This window comes from Lonchura striata, chromosome 3 (genome assembly GCF_046129695.1).
Source record: "Lonchura striata isolate bLonStr1 chromosome 3, bLonStr1.mat, whole genome shotgun sequence".
NCBI classification, from domain to species: domain Eukaryota; kingdom Metazoa; phylum Chordata; class Aves; order Passeriformes; family Estrildidae; genus Lonchura; species Lonchura striata.
The window spans coordinates 100,921,064-100,940,933 of record NC_134605.1 but is presented as its reverse complement, the minus strand read 5'-3'; the positions used below and the strand labels follow the sequence as shown (position 1 = coordinate 100,940,933).

The 19,870-nt window shown below is 36.6% G+C and overlaps 1 long non-coding RNA gene across 2 annotated transcripts in view; it reads left to right on the top strand.

Annotated features, from left to right (window-relative positions):
- Positions 1 to 4,041: 4,041 nt before the first annotated feature.
- The window catches only part of LOC116183493 (uncharacterized), a 30,150-nt gene continuing 14,321 nt past the window's right edge, over positions 4,042 to 19,870 (top strand). The window contains exons 1-2 of one of the 2 annotated variants that reach the window (XR_013339619.1): positions 4,042 to 4,106; positions 4,755 to 4,844. This is a non-coding gene — a long non-coding RNA (uncharacterized LOC116183493). Of the gene's footprint in view, positions 4,107 to 4,754; positions 4,845 to 12,758; positions 12,858 to 19,870 lie in introns of those variants that run through there. The other variant, XR_004148127.2, reaches the window with a different exon arrangement.

The following is a 19,870-nucleotide window of genomic DNA, read 5'->3' as shown; positions in this document are numbered from 1 at the left end:
ACCCTGAAAAAGTTATATATATAACTAGCTCTAGGAAGACTTCATATATCCTAATTTTAGCCATTAAAAAATTAGTATTTAGCTTAAGCTAATTATCCAGCCTTTCTATATAGAGACCAAAGTGTGACAGAAGCTTCTTTTAAAACAGTTATCTGGGAGTAATTATCATCTGTAGAAGTCTGTTGCTCTCATTGTCTGAAAAGGAAGAGAAGCTATTATTTAGAAGAGCATCCAGACTGATTCTTAAGTATTCACTATCTCTAAATCTGATCTAGTCATCAGGGCTACTTTGATTAATAATGAAGTATCACAAAAGACAATTTCTCATAAATGAAAATGGAAGGTAGCGGAATGATTTACTTTCTGCAGGTGCCTATGTGTCTGGTTTGACTGTATAAGTGACTCGTTCAGAATTAGAAACGTACATTTGCTATTAAAATTAGGCATGTGCAAGCCATTCATCCTTACCTTTTTATAGCTAAGGTTAAACATATTCAATTAAAATGCTTCCAAATAATCTCAACATATTCTCTTTGCATTTTATTCTGTCTAAATATATTAAAAACTCTCTTGTAAAATAAAGAGATTAGGATTTTTCTATCTCTCAAGGTAATGGAATTTAAAATGCACTCAAGATTTTTGGATGACCATTCCTACCAAAAAGGACAAGAGTCAACATGATAAATCTACAGAATTAATGTTTTATCATTGTACTCAATATAACACTACTCAATATAACATTGGTGAACATAGCAGTTCATAGATATATATACAAGCAATTATAGTGCCTTATTTTTTTGTATTTCTCTCCAAAACTCAGACTGTGTTCCAGAAAATAAATGAGAGCTGGCTGTACTTCTAGACATATACCAAAGCTGTATTAATATCTCTTCCACATATGAAAAATCATTCCATTTATTCAAAATGACAGTGACATTATACCTAATAAATATAATGAAAATAATTCTCAGTGCCACTTTGATATCTGTTCCACCCCTCAAAATTGCACATTTCTACAGGTTTGTCATTCTGGGGCAGGAAAAACGATCTTTTAAAAAGAATAAACACTGTTTTATTTTGGACCACACCTGCTCTAGTGAGAGGTGTTCCTGTCCATGGAAGTAGATGATCTTTAAGATCATTTGCAACTCAAGTCATGTCCCATTCTATTGTGATTTGATACTGCCTGCCAAATGCCAGGCACTCACGAGAATCGCTCACTCACCCTCCCCTGCCACAGCTGGGCAGAGGAGAGGAAAAATGAATGAAGGGTTCATGAGTTGAGATAAGGACCAGGCAAAAACACTCCAAGGGCAAAACAGGCTCAACTTAAAGCTAAAAAGTGAGTTTATTTCCAGAATCAGAGGAGGATAATGAGAAGTAAAATAAGTCCTTAAAAGCACATTTCTTCTCCCAGCCCTTACCACCAACAGCACGGGGAGACAGGGCATGGGGCTTTGGTCAGTTCATCACCAGATTTTCTTCTGCTGCTCTGGGAGTGGGGCCCTTCCCCTGTGAGGCCATGGGGACACTCCCATGGGAGACAGCTCTCCATGAACTTCTCCAGCATGGCTCAAATATCAGCAGCAGCAGTCCTACCACACTGCTGCCATGTGAACTCCCCCCACGGGCAGACAGTCCTCCCAAAACTGCTCCAACATGGGTCACTCCTCCACGGGGTGCAGTGCTCCAAGGACAGGCTGCTCCAGCCTGGGAGCAGGGGCTCCTCTCTCCCCCTGGATCACAGCCTTCTCCAGGCATCCTGATCTGGCCTGGGCACCTCCCCTATGGGCTGTGGGTGGATCTCTGCATCCCCCTGGATCTCTGTGGGCTGTGGGTGGATCTCTGCATCCCCCTGGATCTCTGTGGGCTGTGGGTGGATCTCTGCATCCCCCTGGATCTCCAGGGGCTGAGGGTGGATCTCTGCATCCCCCTGGATCTCCAGGGGCTGAGGGTGGATCTCTGCATCTCCCTGGATCTCTGTGGGCTGTGGGTGGATCTCTGCATCCCCCTGGATCTCCATAGGCTGTGAGTGGATCTCTGCATCTCCCTGGATCACCAGGGGCTGCAGGGCACAGCTGCTCCACCATGGTCTCACCACAGCCTGCAGAGCAATCTCAGCTCTGGCTCCTGGAGCAGCTCCTGCACCTTATTCTCCCCTGACCTTGGTGTCACCATGTAGTTTCCTTTACATGTTCTCTTGTTCCTCTTCCTTTGCTAGAAGAAAAACTGTGTGTGGCCTTTGTTTTGATTTTCTTCTTAAATATGTAATCACAGAGAAGTTACCATCCTCTCTAACTGGCCCAGCCCTGGCCAGCAGCATGTCCATCCTCAGGGCCATCAGGGATTGGCTCTGCTGGACGTGGTGGAAGCTTCCAGCAGCTTCTTACAGAAGGCACCTCTGTGGCCCCTCCACTACCAAAAAAAAAAAGGCTGTGAAAAACCAACACATGTCTGATTTTAATCTATGATTCTACGATTGTTAAAAGGAAAAAAAAGCGCCCTTTCAACAAACAGAAAAGCTAGAATTTTTTAGCAGCAAAAAAAATATAGGCCTTCATTAATTTGTACAGTTGTCACATTTGCATGCATGCTACAATTAGATGTTTTAGAGTTCTTCAGCAGGCTATATTGTACAAAGGTATCTGTAAAAATATTTTGTAGGGCAGCACAAAACAACTAAAAATACAATAGTACTGAGTTTGACAACAAAACCCAATTTAATGCAGGAAATAAACATAGTCACCCTAATTACTTTTTAAACTTATTTGTGTATTTCAAAGGCTATCCATTTAAATCTCTCCATACACAGACACTTCTGCTGATTGTGTTCTATTCCTTTCTGGTTCTTTATACCTCTTATCTCTTTCATTAAACATTGTCTTCCAACTGTGGTAAAAAGGGCACTTTTAACACTACTACTATCACCTATTTGGTTGGCTTTACTCCCTATGATGAAACATAGTGTCTTTGGCTGGGATGGAGTTAATTTTCTTCACAGTACCCGGTATGCTGCTGAGTTTGGGATTTGTGCAGTAAAATGTGTTGATAGCACAAGGATGTTTTCTTTTCTGCTGAGCAGGGCCCACTCAGCATCAAGGCCTCTTCTGTTTCTCAGCCCACCCCATCATCGAGAAGGCTGGGGATGCACAAAGAGCTGGAAGGGGACACAGCCAGGGCAGCTGGCTTTGGCTGACTCAAGGGATATTCCATACTGTAAGGTGCCATGCTCAAGATATATAGCTGGCAAAAGAAGAAAGAGTGGATGTGTTCAGAGTGATGGATAACCATGATAGAACCCTGCTCTCCTGAGGATGGCTGAGCACGTGCCTGCTCATGGGAAGTGGTGAATTAATTCCTTATCTTGCTTTGGTAGCATGAACATCCTTTTTTAACCTATTTTCTTTATCAGAACCCATGAATTTTTGGGTTTACCCTAGTGATTCTTTTCCCCATCCCACTGAGACAGGGTAAGTGAGTGTAGAGACCTGTGGGGCTGAGCTGTCTACTGGGGTTAATCTTTACTTTGGAAAGTAAGCTTTTGCTCACAAAAGTGATTAATCTCAATGGCTAATAATTTTGTAAGTGGAGTGTGTTGGAACCAGCTGACATATTTCAGGCTGAAAATGATGATGTGGTGGTTTCCTAGGAAATCACTTCCTACACCTGTCAGGGAATGTGATGTCAGAGACAGGACAGGCAGTAGGACTGGGAACTGTACATGTAGTTTTTATTCAACTACTTTTCTATCTGCCTGCAGATAGCAGATGACAGTTCTATTGAACTTAAGAGGCCTCATTCCCCATTATGGACATGATAATTACAAATACCAACTCTTTACAATTCACTGCTATTAAAAAATGGAAAGCTGTCATGGTTTGACACAGTGCCCCATGAAAATGCAATAATTGTATTCACTACAAATAATAATCAGCACTAAGAGCTAAAATTTGTTAATAGCTAGATGTATTTTAGGTGAAATAATTTAGATGATTTCAAAAGATAAGGAACAAAGACAACTACATTCTTACCATTGACACTACATTAACATTTTCCAGGAGTCTTCCAGAGAGGTTGAAATTAACAGGATGAGTCCTTTGTTGAAAGTAAGTAATATGCTTAAATTCTCACCTATCTGGAATATCATTATAAATCCTTTCACATCTAAATGTACTCAGGTTTTTTCCTACAAAAAGACAATATAAAATTGGTTTAAGACACTGTGAGGATGTGAATAGGCACAAGAAATTAGGTTTGGCATTTTTCTGGGGAAAGCAACAATCAAAGAAACACTTCAAGAAGACTAAATAAGTTGCCTAGGATCTTGAAAAGATTTTATTTTCTTATTACTGCACTCTGAAGTTTTGGTATGATAGGTCTTTCATAGCAAACAAGATGAACAGTACATTTAATAGAAGTTACAAATAATTTCAGGCAAATTACTTTGTTTACAGTCACTTGACAAATTTGGGTCTTGACATCAAGAAAAGAAATGAACCAGGTAAGCTTTGATGTGTAGGTAGGCTTTTGGTGAAAGCAGAGGCATAAAAAAAGATATGGATGTCAGCAAATTAAAGCACTCCATTAAGTTCCAGGAAAATACCATTAAATTCAATAGCAGTGGCTTAAGTATCAAGTAACTCATCATTGCAAGTGAATACCAGGATTTGCTTTTCTGGTAATAATCAACCATTATGCAATGTTTATTAATTTACCTTTTTGCTTTTTTTTGACTTGACATCGAAACAAACCAGGCCTTTTGAGAATGGAATCTTGTCAGCTAACATGGAACTGGCCACTTCTTGCTTCTGCTTTATTTCAGGCCAAATCACTGCCAATTCATGGTAAGATTTTTTTTGTTGTTGTTGTTTTTGCTGTTTGTGGGGTTTATTTTTGTTTTTTAATAGTAATATGTACTGTATATATATTATTTTACAGAAATATGTACATGCTGAATCTGCAGGAAGACATGGCAATAACTAAAATAAATGTAACTTTCTAACTTTTAGTTGTTAAGTTAAAAAAACAGTTGACTGTGACTACATTTTTTTTTTCAGCATGAAACTTGTTTACTCAAACCTGGCAGAAATTTTGTTCTACAAGTCAAAAATGTATTTCACTCCTTCCAGAGCTTAGCCAATTGCCATAGAATCCCCAGGCAGGTTATGCTTTTGTGAACTTGTTTCCTATCAGGTTTTCCTTTTAATTAAAGTGCAAAATGCCCTTTTCTCAACAAATGCTGTATTTTGTAGGTGTTTTTCTTTATTTATTTTTCCTTGAATGACAGCTTTGGCTACAATCTTAATTTATTCTCATACAGACATACTCAGTAATTATGAATGCTGTGTATGTACCTAAAAAGCAATCATAATCATTCCTTCATCTTAGAGGTTAACTGGGTAATGCCAAATTATTCTACACTTTTTCATACCTCCAAATGAAAAATTGTGTTAATCTAATCACATCAAGCTTCTGAGGACTCAATCATTTACCAGAAAATATTGTGCAACAGGAAAATATGATAGCCATATTAACCTTTTCATTAGGTTCTGAAATAATTATTGACAGGAGAAGAAATATTTATTTTTTTAATAAGTAAACAGCATCACATAATGTTCTCTACTGATAGGACTGTTATTTTCTTATGTAATGTAGCTACATTTGTTTCAGGAGATTGTAGGTTTTGCACCCCTGGGACTGAGTGTGAATTTTATCTCTGAACCTTGTTTGAATCAATATGAGGTGTGGGTTTACTCATTGCAACTATTCCCAAAGTATTGTTCTTGGCAATTGCAAAGGTCAATAAACTTTGAACACTTTCTTTCATCCTGCACTCACTCCTGTGTCTGCAGCACAGTTCCCTACCTCACAGTTCTTTAAAGTTAAAACTATTTCTGTTCACTTAGCATCTTCCTGATGCAGAATCAGAAAAGAAAAAAATTTATGAGATTTTCATGTACTCATTGAAAAGGAAACAAAGACAAAGGGACCCTCTGGAAGCTCTAATTAATCCTACCTGCAAAAGCAGCACTCATTTCTAGCTTCAGCATGTAATCTATCCATATACATAGGTCAAATTATTTATACAATTCCCCTGCACCAGTCTTTATTCCTATCTATGTCAAATATCACTCCTTAAAAATTTTTCAGTCAATGCTACAATTAATTTCAAATAAAATTTAGTCATTCCTCTATGAATTATTTTTAAATTCCAACAGCACCCTATCAAAATAGCCAAATTGCATAGTATTAACAAAAAAATTGCCAGCCACGAACTGGCAAGAACTACACAACTCACTTCCTACTACTGAGGAACAGTGGCAGGAAATCTGGCATCTCATTTCAAATTGGGATGCAACAAAAGTCTTACTGGTCTTTTTGTAGTACAAACCCTGTTTTATATCGTAATATTTCTCTTGTATGTGTGAGAGTATATGGACTGGAAAAAGGAAGGTGTTTGATTCCTGCTGTTTGCTTTGTTTTGTTTTATTTTCTCTGGTTTCTAAAATATTTTTCCACAAAGACATGTATCTGTATGTAGTTTTCATTGTCTTTCCTTCTCAGGGTCAATATCATCATGCAGCTTGACATTGTTCTTATTATTTAACTATACCAATTTGGGAGTATGCCAAAGTTTGCATGGTGGGTGTTAGCAAGTGCTATGACCAAATCAATCTCTTCAACATTTTGGATGAAGCTGCACTTTCTGTATGATAGAGCATCTCATCTGTAAGAATGTTTAGTACACAATATATACATATATTATACTGCTTTGCTGGAGGTTTTGACTGGAATAGATGCAGACTCATTGGTTCTTACATTTTACCCCATTTCCTGGCATTCTAGTGTTGGTCTGTCTACCAGAGCTATCCAAGAAGACTGGAGCAGAACTTCTTTGTTGCTTAGGCACAGTTAAAGTTTTATATCTCAGAACAAAGGAAAAAAAGTCTTTTTGATGGTATACTTAAGAATTTCCAATAGTAGCACAATAATCCTTCCTGCTCCATTTCTATAAGATGAGTGCAGAATAAAATCAAGCTGAAAGGACTCTATGGGTGGCATTTGCCCCTGTTTTGTCCTTCATCTCAAGTACTTTGGGTCCTAGTATTTGCATTAAGATACCTATATTTAATTTGAATGTCAATGAAAGATTATTGCAGAAGAAAATATTTCCTCCTAAGTTTGAAAATACCTGATAATTTTATCTCTTCCTTTTTTTTTTTTTTTTTTTCTTCTTTTTTGCTATTTATAGTTATAGTTAAGCTCCAACAGTTAAGAAAACAGATAGCAATAAGAGAAATAAGACAAACATCTGTGACTCAGTTTTAGCATTTGATAATAATCCCTTGTAGAATGGCAAAAGCTGACCTGTTACAAACCATAAATTGTGTAATGGGTAGTGATGTCTCTATGTGACATTATATAAGAAGCAACAACCACTGGACAGTACAGTGCATGATACACAACCAAAACTAAACCTACCACATCTTGTAGGTTAACCAAAGTTGAAGACAGAAAAAAAAGATACCCTATTCTTTCTTCCTTCCTGCCAAAGTGAGACAGTTCCCCACAGTATAATCTTCTAGTGTTTTGCCCAGCCTCATTTTAAATTATTCTAACAACTGGGCTTCCACTACTTCCCTTAGGAAGTAGTATCACAGATGACAAGTTGACATTCACTTTACACTTTAGTCCCTATATGACACAGTTCAATGTAATGTGACATGAGATATATTGTGATGGACTCCAACATTTAACAGGCTTCAGTGCAGTGTAATGTGCATAGAACTGTTGATTTAAACAATGTTTAACAAAACTACTGTAGCTAAAATATAAAGATGGTTGAAAATCTTGACAAAACAAAATAAACTGAAATAAAATAAAATAGTAAAACATAGCTCTCTAAGCATTAATTTTAAGCACAGTACATCTATGTACTGCAGGAGACATGTACATTTTCTCTCCCAGGCTATAGGCAGAATGAACAGTAGAGGCAAAAGTCAAATATTAAACTTTTGCATATTATGAAACTAAAGTCTGGATTGTGAAAGATGATTAATCTTAGAGAGACAAAAATAACATTTTCAAAAGATGACCACGTTTAAGTGTATGTTGAGGTTCTCACTACCTTTAAAAACTCATCTCATAGATTTTAACGTGAGATATTTTAACCTGTTTTAACTGCTGGCTGTACAAAACTTTGTGTCAGCAGTAGGAAGGGGATAAGGAGATGGAGAAAGAAAAATCACATAACTTCTGACAGTAGTGCTGGTAGGGCATTGGCACTGATCCGTGGTTTAGATATTACTATATTGCAAAAAAAGACTGCAAACAAACAATAAATAGGTGAGCAAGAGGAACTGAGCAGTCAGGAAACCAATGGAGAGAAAGCAGAAGGCTATGGTTGGCACAAGGGTACTAGTGTAACAAGTGTACTAATTAAAATGAAACAGCTTTGCAGGACCATCAAGTCTACCTTATACAGTGTCTAATGAAGACACTCAAGCATGCTCAAACACACAGCTAAGGAGCTACAATTCAGAAGCTGGCAGAGTACTGGTTTTGTCAGAGGAGTGTTTTTGTGATACATGACAGTTTTTGAAGTAATCTAATTTAATTCCTAGCAAAACGTGCTTTCCTCTCCAGCCTACTCTGCTGCTTTTGTCTCTCTTTTACCTTGGTAGCCAATCCTCTACTCTGTCTGAGGGGTTTGTAGTCATCACCCAAAAAGTCTTTAAAGTTAGACACTATAAATAGGATGTGTCTTGTCCTTGTGGTCTGTGAATCTCTTCTTCCACTTGAGCAACTCATTCATCTTCACTTGAAAGGAAATAATTTTGACTTCTTACAGAAAATGAAACATACATTCTTTACAGGTCACAGTCACTGTGAGATTAGGCACTGTCACCAGTGGTTCAATCTTTTATCAGAATATATATTCTTACAATGTTATTGTACTGCATCTAGGCTCTTCCACAGTGGCCAGAAGGTGAAAGGCTCTCTTGATTTTATGCTGTCCCTTTAGACTTTGACAGTCAACAAATGTCAGTTCCAACAGCCAAAGACACTAAAGAGAATGAGGCTTCAGAGCATCACGTACTCATGGCTTTATCCCCTCAGGTGAGAGGGTGAGTTAACAATTTTAAATAAAGTCAAATGGGAAACTTATTTGCCACCAGAAAAAAAAGCAAAGTACAAATCTGAATCAATAAGGCTCATAAAAGCCTCCTTACTCTCTCTCTGCTTCAGCAACTCTTATTTAAGAATTCAGGTGATATTTAGGATTATTTCTATTGTGCTTATAGTGATAGTAATAAAATTTTCTTTTTTTTTCATTAAGTTTTATATACACAAAGCATTCACAGTGACAATTCTAAGAGTTGTACCTGTTGCTGACTGCAAAGAGAGCAGATTTACAGAGAACCTGAAACTCAGCAAACATTTGCATTTAAACTGTATATCATTACTCTTTGCATTTTATTTTGAAGATTGTGCCCAAGTATTAACTATTGTAATATGGCTTTGAAAAAAACATTGCATGGATGATTTTCAAAGCAAGTAGTAAGCCCTATAAATGTCACACAGTAAATCTGAAGAGCACTGACTGAAAAAAGGAATTCACAATACAATTCCTTTATCAAAAATGAGAATGCTTTGCACTTTTGAAAAATGTCTTTTGTTAAAGAGTACACTACAGCTAAAGCAATGTGTTCCAAAGTATCTATTTTAAGAAGGACTTCTCTCTTTAAAGCTGTGAAAATATTAGGCTCAGGAATAAGAAGCAATGAGAAGTGTTCTGTCACTGTCATAAAAATACACTCTAAAACCAGTTCGTGTTCACTTGCTTCTTTTTGCAAGGAGAAGGAAACCCACTTTTCTAAAGCTTAAAATGCCTGAAAGGTGGTGTTGACTTTTCCTTTTTTTTCTTCTTTTTATTGAGACTACCTGTCTTTTATAAATCCTCAAAAGTCCTAAAAATTGAAAGAAATATACTAAGGACCCAGAAGTTTTTTCAGGAGGATGTTATTAGTTTTTGTTCAGTTTCTCTCACTATTAAAAACAGCTGTTTAGTTCTCACATAGTGATATTTGTTATTTTCTAGAAATCATTTACACTGTTTTAAATTAATCCTTATATAAATTTATATAACTTTTATGTGCCTTACTTATGACAAAGTTAGAATATTTCAAAATAAAGCCTGAGAACTAATGTACCAATATCACAATATCACTAGCAAAATAACACACACTGAAGATTTCTTTCATTTATATTTCATCATCCTTACATCCTGATGTAATTACATCATCAAATACAGTAAAACAAAGTAGTTTTAAAGATAGAAAATAACAGAAGAGATTATGTCCTTATTATTCAAATTTTAATTTTTTTTAAAAAATTGAATTTAAAAGAATACTTAAAAACAAAGCAATCTATTCAGTATAAATAAATGCTTTCAGAACCTACAAATTTGCAACTAAGTTTTAATGCTTCAATTTTGTCTCGAAAGAAAGATCTCAGTGATGTTGTATATGAAAAAGAAAAAAAACCCTCAGCCTTTTGGTACCAAGTAACAATTTTTTGTCACCAGAAAAGAGCTATTATTTATTAATATTTACTTCATATGAATGAATAAAATTAGTATTAAAACATTGAGATATTAGTACAAAGACTAGTTAACCAAGGGAAGGAAAGAATAATTTTCTCAATTCAGCTAGGCTTGGGAAGGTACGGGTTGTTTCTTTGGCAAGCAAATAAGATAGAAATAAAACATAACTAATGACTACTACTGGAATATTTTAATTGCTTGACATGCTTTCATTTCATGAAGGAAAACAATAAAATAGCAAAGCAATTAACTGAATGAAGCAGCATTGTTTCTTCATCATGAATGGAATAAATCTTGCAGCCTGTGCTGCTAGAGGCTACATCAGAAAAAAAGATCATTTGATACTTCTTTCAAAAGCTGACGTACCTGGCCCTTGGTCAGACACAGCTCAGTCATTTCTGTGTTCCAACATAGCACATAAAAATATATTAGTCATTCCATGTTATCTTGTACTTCCATATTAAAAAGATATGGTAGCCTGAAACACTTAATAAATTCTTCCTTCAAGCAATAAAATAAATGCAAACTCCTTACTTGAAGAGGCAAAATATGATAATCCTGACAGAGAGAAAAAACACAACTGAAGTTTTATATAAGATGGTTCTCATTAATTGGTCTATTTCCAAATAGTCTCTCTGATTTTATAGATGGGATTTTGTGTTGTCATATGGTTTGACTTATATTCTTCACTTAAATGATTTTCTGAAGTATTGATAAAAGTTTAATTCACTGTTCATTGAAATTAAGCCTTTCATCTTTAGTGCTAAGAAACACTGAAAAATAATTTCTTATTTACCCCAATAAAATAGTTTAATGTAGCAAATAGTACTATATTTTAATTTTTAAAAAATAAGTTAATTGAATATCAGTAGCTAGACAATTCTCTTTCCTTAACAGTTCTATTACTCACGATCAAAATAGGTGTAGAGCTATTTATATAAAGTTAATTTTTCTAGTTCCTTCCTCAAATTCCAATGCTGTGTCAGTGTTTTTCTCTGCACCTAAATTTATAAACCAACAAAGGTCAAAATGAAACCTAATAACAATGATTACATGGGAATTTTAGCTTTCTAAACCTAATTAATTGAAGACAAAAAATCTCCATACTGGGATAATTTTGTATAGTCTTTTTTAAAGTCTAGACTTTTTGAAGTCTAGTACAGACTGCAGGTAAGCTGTTTCTCAAGAAAATGACCAAAGCTTATTCTCAAGAAGTTTCGTCTCCACAAACATACAGCTTGGCCTTCTAACCTTCAGAGAGATTATTCATGATCTAAAAATGTAGAATTAGGTCACAAATCAGAAATTTTCTTTGTAATAGTCAGAATTCAGCACACAAATCTCTCGTTATAGACTGTCCAATATAACACATGTTGAACAAAAGTCCTAACTCTAGCTGTCTACAAAATGTTGTGTGAATTCCAGTTTCTTCTTCTCCAGGGAAGAAACTGGAGTCTCTCTTGTATTGCCAATCATAAGGGTAATAGGAAGTTTATAAAAAAACACATCAGTGCATAGACAACAATACAAGCCCTTCATGAAAGGCAAACATGGATGCAAGGTAAAACACGAGTTCAAAAATTTCAAATTTGGCTAAGGACTAGAGGATATTATCTGAATAAGTAATAGCTCTTGGATATCCATTCTACTGTCATAGAGCCAGTGTTCTTCTTCATTCTAGTTTTACTACTGCAAAGGTTACTGATTATCTGCATTAGGACAAATGGGGAATATTAATGTTTTATTTTAATTAATTGCTTTTTTTGTAGTATTGCTTAATTATTAACTTGAAAGGGAAGACAATATTGTACTTCTCTCATCTCGACCCTGCTTTTGTAGATTTTCTTCTTGCACCCTTTGACCTCCTTTAAATTGTTGCATACAAATGTATTTCCTTTACTAATCATATTTCTGACTGTTCATGCCTTGCTTAGAACTTTCTTTTTTACCTGAATAATCATATGAGGATAGAATCATTGCTTGGAGCTTGCCTAAGGCATCACATCTCAACACAGAGGCTTGCTGAGCCCTAGTTTCACTGAAGTAGGCATTCTCACTGCAGAACTGATTATGCATTTGCTCAACCAGATTTCTCCACTGAGTCACTACAGTGTAGGAAAGACCAGAGGGCATTTTCTTTGCTTTCAGTCACTTTCTTTCCAATGTCTATGAGGGGCTTTTTCACACATTCTCTCATTTCATTTTGCTTTTGAGCCATGCCATGACCAAACCATCTAGGAGTTCATGAAATGTAAGTAATTACAGTAATCAATTTCTATTGATTTAAATAATACTTTTTACTGTAGTTCAGCTCTGTTTGCAATGATGCAGCAAGGGCCTGTGCACTGCCCTTTTTTTTTTCTTTTGAGTCACAACACAATATATTTCAATGTTATCAGCTCTCTACTCGAAAAAAGAAATTCATTGAGCTTCAAAATAGAATTTACAATCTGACTAAATTTGGATGAAAAAATAAATTACCATTTACTGCACATCTTTTCTTTACTTATTTTATCTTTAACCTAAGAACTTACTTACTTACATGATTACTCCCCTTAACACTGTGAGGGAAAAGAAATTAACTAAGACAAAAGCAGAAAACAAAAATACAGTCTTTCTTGGCCTCTGAATAAATTCAAAATTGGTAAGTATCAAATTTTTTCTTAGATTTTTTTTTTATTTATTGAATTCTGCTTAGATGACCCTTTATTTGTCAGATAATTACAGAGATTATTTTGTAGAAGTAGTATCAATTGCATGTGAAAGTCAAATAACAAGTGTTTCATTGTGTGATTAGCATGAACAGTCAGAGTTGCACAAAATCTATTGATGCTCCCAGTAAGATGGATTTTCTGCTGATGGCAGTGATGTTCTTTGTACAGTAGCTGTTTTCTCATGGAAGCACTGCAAATTTGCCAACACCTGTACATTCAATTTCATGGCCTTTTATCTCTGAAAAATCTCACTAAGTTTAACTTAGATAACTTTTAATCTTACATGTCTCTCTGATGTGATTAATGAGATCATGAGTATACTCTGGACTGCAGAAGAAAATACTGTAATCTATGCAGATAATCTTTTGGTTGAAGTCTCCATCTAAGACAGGCTACATGATTCAAGTACAGTTAAGAGCAGTCTACAGAAATGCTTTAGCACATAGACAAAAAAGAACTAAAATAGAATTAATGCAATTTGTCAGCCAGCCTCCCTCCCTGGAGAGGAGAAGACACAAGACTGTCATTGAAGGTTCTGTACTACTGCTGATATTAAGTTATTAAGAGAAAATTGTTCAAATGTCAATGTAAACTTAACTGAATCTTTCCGTAACCATAAGCAACATAACCATTTGCAGGTAAAGGAATATATTACTGATTACTGAGGGACAAAAATAGATGTGTTTCCTGGCATGGCAAGCATTCCTTCAAATTTGAAAGAAAAGGAACAAACCTAAAACCTAAATGCCAGGTTTTGATATTTTTAGGAAATCTATCAGCTAGATTATCAAGAGAAAAATGTAGATTGCACACTTGAAATGGGGAGGATTTAAATAAGGGGAGAGATGTGGTAGTTATTTTCTATGACAAGGAGACAAAGGTGGTTATTTTGTATGCATTTTATAGCATAAAGCAAAGAGCAAGATGCAGAGCATAAGGTAGGATGAGAAGGTGTGAGAAAAAGATTAAAGTATGTCACAAACCTGTAATTTTATCAAGGCCATGACTTGGTATCCACAGGAGTGATGGGTTTTAGTTCCCAGGCTCACCTTCTCAAGGTTTCTCACTCTCTCTAAGAGTGATAGATCCAGGGTTGAGCAGTTATTTTTCAATAGGTACTTTTCTGCTGAAAAATGACTGATCCTTTGATTGGGATTGCTTGTGTAAACACGTCTGGCCCAGCCAGACTGAAGCCTCAGGCACGCTCACATTTTGGCAGCTGGGGCCACCCCCTTGGCTACAGAGCTGTGCTTTGCCTTCAGCCCTCATCACCACACCTAGGCACAGCCTTCTCCTAGGAGACCTTCCAGTAGAAAATAAATCTTTTTTTTTCCCCACCACAGCAGATGTCTACGCAAATATTACCAGGTCTCTGGGCAGAACTTGCTCTGTTTAAATTACTAGATAATCAGGACCCTAACAGCAGGGGCAGATAACATAATTTCTTTAGATTTTATCTCATAGCTACATCACATTACCAAGTCAGTGCTGCAGGATTTCTCTATCTTCCTTTTTTTATTCACCTTTAAACACCAGCCTTTTCCTTGAAGTACTGCAGAAAATGTTCTCCCACTGGAGAGTTGGAACCTAATCAGGTCCCTGTTCTTCCTTACCCTGAACTCAGACTCTGAAGTCATTGTTCTCTTTTTGCTCCACTGAGCCATCAGTGTCAGGGAAGGCCATCAAAGCCTAGCCTGAGACATCTTCATGTCATTCCTAAGACTGTGAAATTTCCTCTGAATTTAACAGTCTCTAGATGCCTTTTTAATTTTTGCCTGATGACTGACCTAATCACAAAACTCCACCACAAGGGACACTGCCTAGACAAAGAACTTTGTCTTCAAAGAATACTTTTTGGCCAAATTAATTCCCGGATCTACTTGCACTGAATTCAGTATATATTTTAGGACTGAGTTTGTTTCCATCACTCAGTGACTAATTAAGAAGACAATTTACAGCTCCCCTGAGATACTGTATGAAGAAAGGTGCCCAGGCATTCTCCTGGATGTAATTTCTACCCTTCAGCAGGAGTGATCTCTTAGACAGTGTATGGATTTGCAATCCAAAGTGATTATTTAACCATTACCTGCTACTACTATTCTGCTAAAATTGACATCCATGAGGCATATTTTACATGTCTAGCCAATCTATTGGAAATAAATGAAACAAACTGGGAATGACACATATCAGGAAAGAGAATTGAGCTCATAGAGAATGGATCATAAAGTTAAAGATTCGAGACTTTATGTAAATACCCTGAAAATCTGCAATGCATTTAAGTGAAATGAATGAAAAAGTGGTCTGTGCTAGCAAGCATATTTCAGAAATTGACAAAAGGGAGTCATAAAGCTTGCAAAGTGCTTCTGAAAAGGAAAGCAGACTCTGGTGCCAAGCAGATAGCTGATTCTTAAACAGAATTAAATGTTTATAATCTAGACTTTAGCCCTAATAGAAAATTTTCCAGCTAGAGATTATTAATAATAAAAAATATATTTAGATGTTTATATTCTTTCAGCAAAGGATCTCTGTATTTTATGCACACTATGCAATGGACCTTAAAAATTCGTTGGTAATACAGATGTATAATTGAATAATCCTCATATTATAGACAGAGAAATTTTATAAAGAATATTTAAATTCAAGATTCTAGAAAAAATACTAAAAACAAGAGGATCAAATTCTTTGATTCTCTATATTTTATTCCAAAGCAACAAGCAAAAAAAGGCTGCAATGTATTATCCAAACAAGAACACCAGTCAAATAGAACATGGTGGCAAACTTACTCTTGTAAGTGTGACATTTATCCACTGGGTGTAAGATTTTCAGCTACAGATGTACTCATAATCCTAATATTTTTATAAAGCATTTCATGTCTATCCTCTCTGTCAGGTTATTTTAATGCACAGTTCTTCTAATTGTCTTTGTATATATTTGTTGCAGTTTTTTTTTAGTGGTAGCAATAACAATAATCATAACACTCAGGGTAGATTTAAGTAGTTATTTTTTCCTAAATGAACACTGTGCTACATGAATTGCTTCCTAAAATATTTAAACACTCTTAATTCTGTCTGAGATGCTCTGCTAATTGCTTATGAGGACAAGCAGAGTGACCTGTCATTTATATTACTGGTCCTCGAGTTACAAATTCTCTTTTGCCTTAGATGACAACCAACAGACAGGGCCTTACCAGAAAATTAGTTAAGCTAGGATTACTCTTCCTGGTCAAGAAAGAGAGTAATGCCCTTCTGCACAAGTCATGCCATCTACCTATGCTCCCACCTCTTGTGCCCAAGTCTGTCTATGATTCCAGAGAAATCTTAAACAGACCTGTATACAAAACTTCTAGGTGATTATGGTAAGATGAATCCTGCATTAATTAATCTCTAAAAAAAATCAAGCACATTCTCACTTTTTTCCCTCCAAATAACATCACATGAGGTGGTAACATAAATAACGAGAAAATAATTTTGAATGGAACTTAAGAACTGTGGAATTATATTATGGCTTGTAGAATTACTGTATCAGAAAATTTAGTTGACTAATATTTCACTTAGAGAAATGAACTGTTACAAATTCACTTTACAATTATCACCTTTCAAGGCACCACTGCTATGATCTTGTTCTTTGCTTGTGTACAAGGAAGACTTTTAAAATTCATGGAGTTGCCATGTAGATCCATACTTTGATTTTAACAACTGCAGAAGTGATTTTATTCTGCTTCTGCCTCTCTTCTACACAAGGGGTCACCTCTGATGACCTTTGCACTGCATCCTCCCATTCAGCAAAGATGTAATTTTATAAGGATTTCATTCAAGAACAAGATCAGTTTTTCTAATCCTTCAAATTATTGTGCTTTGTTGTGGACATGGAGGACTATCACCACGGGTGGCACTGAAAACAGAACCATGCTTCCTTTATCAAAGTGAAAGAAAACCAACTGAAATTTTTCCCTTTTTGTTGTTAAAATAGATGCTTAACCAAATTTAAGTCAGAAAATCTCCAATATTCTGGAATTTTTCCTCTGATTTCTCTAGGCTTATATAGCATAAAGTGTCTTATCAAGTGCATGTGTGTATAAAATGTCATTTTTTGGACAAAAGACAATTTTATAAATAATACAAAACTACAAATATATGTTTATACTAGTGTATCAAGAGGGATCAATGCTAACAGAAATCCACATGAATGGAATATTAGGGTAGGTTCAGTACAACTTCTATCTAATTAGATATGTTCTGTATGTTTACACATAAATTTAATAAATGGTTTGAGCATAACAAATATTGATGTTTAATTATAATAAATAACATTAATGTTTTTAATAGTGAACCTTTAATATTAAATTCAATTTAATGGTAAAATGAAATCAGTTAGAGACACTGGATCTTTGTGAAAAGTAAATGGAATATTATGTACTGTAAAAGTGCAAAATTAACAATAGAATTCTGAAATCTTTCAAGAACACCAGAAGAAAACAAAATTTTGAAAAGAAACAAAGCACAGCTTAATGTGAATATTCAAAGATGAAGGTTTGATTTTCTAAATCCTTTGAAGAAAAAGTAATTGCTGCACTGAAATAACAATCTTACCGTAACTGTCCAGAATTATCACTGTCTTAATTTGAAATAAGAATTGATAGATGCTTTATTCCCTGTATTGCTTCTTGGCTTGTTTCGTTCTTTGGCTTTCACTTTTGCTTTCAAATACTTTGCTTTTAGGATTAAATATACATAGCGAGTTGACCCTGTTCTGACCTGATTATCTCATCACTGCAAATCCTATATTTAGGGAATTACACAATGTATGGTTTCTAATGCAAGCTTGAATTAATTCTGTTGTATGTATCCAAGCATATAATTTAAATATATATATTAATGTCATAGATCACATCATATATATAGCAGTAGTGTTGAGCTTTGGCTGTATAATCACTTCCACATAAAGGTCTTTATCAATATTAACTTTAAACTATACTATATATAACTCTGAAAAAATATCATTTTTCCCAGGCTTTAATTTTTCATGTGTGATCTTATCTTGTCATGAACCTTTAACCTTTTTTTTCTCTGTGTGCCCCAGGTACATTTGTTACATTTTTGATTTGTTGTTTGTGTGTGGGGGGGGGGGTTTGTTTGTTTGCATGACCTAGTTTTTGGTAGCAGGGGGACCATAGAAGTGGCTTCAGTGAGAAGCTGCTGGAAGCTTCTACCACATCCAGCAGAGCCAATCCCTGATGGCTCCATCAATGGATGCGCTGCCAGCCAAGGCTGGGCCAATTGCAAATAGTGGTAAAGCCTATGACATATTTAAGATAAAACCAAAACAGAAGTTGTGGTGCAGTTTTATTTCGAGGAGAGGAGAGGAGAGGAGAGGAGAGGAGAGGAGAGGAGAGGAGAGGAGAGGAGAGGAGAGGAGAGGAGAGGAGAGGAGAGGAGAGGAGAGGAGAGGAGAGGAGAGGAGAGGAGAGGAGAGGAGAGGAGAGGAGAGGAGAGGAGAGGAGAGGAGAGGAGAGGAGAGGAGAGGAGAGGAGAGGAGAGGAGAGGAGAGGAGAGGAGAGGAGAGGAGAGGAGAGGAGAGGAGAGGAGAGGAGAGGAGAGGAGAGGAGAGGAGAGGAGAGGAGAGGAGAATAAATCTGCAGACACCCAGGTCAATGGGGAAGGAGGGGGAGGAGTTGCTCCAGGAGCCAGAGCTGAGATTGCTCTGCAGGCTGTGGTGAGACCATGGTGGAGCAGCTGTACCCTGCAGCCCCTGGAGATCCAGGGAGATGCAGAGATCCACCCACAGCCTATGGAGATCCAGGGGGATGCAGAGATCCACCCGCAGCCCACAGAGATCCAGGGGGATGCAGAGATCCACCCTCAGCCCATAGGGGAGGTGCCCAGGCCAGATCAGGATGCCTGGAGAAGGCTGTGATCCAGGGGGAGAGAGGAGCCCCTGCTCCCAGGCTGGAGCAGCCTGTCCTTGGAGCACTGCACCCCGTGGAGGTGTGACCCATGTTGGAGCAGTTTTGGGAGGACTGTCTGCCCATGGGAGGAACCTCCATTGTGGCAGTTTGCAGAGAGCTGTTGCTCATGAGATGGACTCATATTACAGAAGTTCATGGAGATCTGTCTCCCGTGGGAGGGACCGCACACTATAGCATGGGAGTGACTCCTCTACCTGAGCAGCTGGAGAAGCCTGGGTGATGACCTGATCATAACTCCCATTCCCTGTCTGCTTGCATTGCTGGGAAGGAGTGAAGGGTTGGGGAAATGTGTTTTTAAGGGCTTATTTTACTTCTCGTTATCCTGCTCTGATTTTTTAGTAGTAAATTCACCTTATATCTCTAAGTTGAGCTTGTTTTGCCTGTGATGGTACTTAACAAGTGATCTCTCTCCCTGTCCTTGTCTCGACTCAATTTTTCATCTTCTTCTCCAGCTGCAGAGGGGAGTGAGTAAGTGAGCAGATTTCATGGCTGCCTGGCATCCTGCCAGGGTCAACTCATGATAGTTTTGAGCAAATTTTTACAATACTTTTCTGAAGATAAAATGAAGAATTCATTAAAGCTGAA